The following is a 1,982-nucleotide window of genomic DNA, read 5'->3' on the forward strand; positions in this document are numbered from 1 at the left end:
AATAGCTTTATTTTAAATCTTTTATTTTATGTTCATGACATTAAATCTCATCAATCTTTGGAGCTAGGTTGGAGTTTATTAATTTTGGTTTAAAATAGTTTTCTTTTTTATTTTAGACAACTCCTTTGGGTTCGACATCCTTGGTTACACGGTCACTATTCGATATGAATGATTCGTGCGCCTGTGATTTACATATTTAAAACATATCCATTTTGGGTCCATCAAGTTTTTGGCGACGTTGCCAGGGAGTTGCAAGAAATGAAACAAAATTTATCTCAAGGTTAGTGAATTCTTCTAGTAGTTATTTTACTTTTTGCACTAAAAAAAAAAGAGAAAAAAAACTATATATACAAAAATATATATATATTTAAAACTATGAAAACTAAAAAAAAAAGATAAAAAGAAAATTTGGAACGGTTCTACCACCCATAAAAAAAATACTAACTTATATTTCTATATTTATTGTTTTTTTAGTTGACGGCACTTGTGCCTCCTAATTTTGTTGTAATTTTATTTCTTTTATATCTTTGTTAGTTGACGGCACTTGTGCCTCCTAACCTTTGTTGTAATTTTCTTTATTTATCTTGTTGTTATTTATATTTATTTATTGCAAGTTACTAGTTGATGTCAATTTTGCCTCCTAGCTAGTTGATGGCAATTTTGCCTCCTAGTCTTTTATCTTATGTTTTAGTTGATGGCACTTGTGCCTCCTATTTTTTACCTTAATTTTGTTATGGTTGATGGGATGCTATGTCTCCCTACTCTTGCTTAATTTTTTATAGTCTTATTTAAGTGTACTTTATTTTTCTTTGTCTTTTATCATATTTTAGTGTAATTGTGAAGAAAAAAATACTTGAAAAAACAAAAGTGAAACCTAAATCTTGTCCTGTCACCATAAGCAATTTTTGCTTAAAGGAAATTTGAACAAAATTCTCAATCCGCCTCTACTAATTAACCTTGGGGAGTTGTTAGTAGTGTGCGAGTAAGTGGAATCAAATAGTCCTGGGGACAAGTAAACCATAAGAATTATATTGTTGTGAAATCTCTAAAAATTCTAAGTATGCTCTGTGGTTGCGGTTTTAACGGATCTTCCACATCAGAAAATTGCTTGTTTGAGATTATCCTTGTTGCCTTATTTGTGAAAATTGTATGCATCATTGGGAATGTGACTCTAAAAATCGATTAGTAAAAAGACGTTTATCTTTGTTTGAAATTGAAAGTGTTATTAAAAATTTGAGCATCATGGAACCAATTGCTAATACTAATAGAAATCATGTTGATAAAATGTTGTGCTTGAAAAAACTTTACTAGAATATTCTGCACCTATTTCATCTAATGCTCCTTCATCTATTGTTCTTCCAACCACTTCTGCTACCCATTTTGAGCTTAAACCATCAATCATTCAATTGTTGCCATCTTTTTATGGGTTAGATAGAGAGGATCCTTACATGCATGTCAAAGATTTCATAGAATTTTGCTCAACATTTAAATTTCAAAACTTTTCTGATGAGTCGGTCAAACTAAGATTGTTCCCTTTTTCATTAAAAGACAAATCAAAAGCTTGGTTAAATTCCCTTCCCACAGGGTCTATAACTACATGGGATCAACTTTATAATAAATTCTTGCTGAAATTTTTTCCTATGTCTAAAACTGATAGTCCAAGGAGAGAAATCTCCGAGTTTTTTCAAAAAGATAATGAAGAGTTTTATGAATATTGGGAAAGATTCAAAGATTTATTTTTAAAATGTCCTCATCAGGGTTTTGAAAATTGGAGACTTGTAAAATATTTTTATGATGGTTTGACCCCCTCTAATCGTCAAATGATTCAATATATGCATACCAGAAATTTTTTAAAATTTCAAGGACAAGAGGCTTGGGACGCCCTTGAAGATTTGTCTGTCAATTCACAACAATGGAATTATTATGATCCTAGGTCTAGGTCAACTAATTCACCAAAAAGATGAGGAAGATATGAAGTAAAA

At 30.5% G+C, this 1,982-nt stretch overlaps 1 non-coding gene across 1 annotated transcript; it reads right to left on the minus strand.

Annotated features, from left to right (window-relative positions):
- Positions 1–1,653: 1,653 nt before the first annotated feature.
- On the minus strand, positions 1,654–1,762 carry LOC133787333 (small nucleolar RNA R71). The gene has a single exon (XR_009872361.1). It is a non-coding gene; the product is annotated as a small nucleolar RNA R71 (small nucleolar RNA).
- Positions 1,763–1,982: the final 220 nt, after the last annotated feature.

The sequence above is a fragment of the Humulus lupulus genome, chromosome 6 (genome assembly GCF_963169125.1).
Source record: "Humulus lupulus chromosome 6, drHumLupu1.1, whole genome shotgun sequence".
In the NCBI taxonomy this organism is placed as follows: domain Eukaryota; kingdom Viridiplantae; phylum Streptophyta; class Magnoliopsida; order Rosales; family Cannabaceae; genus Humulus; species Humulus lupulus.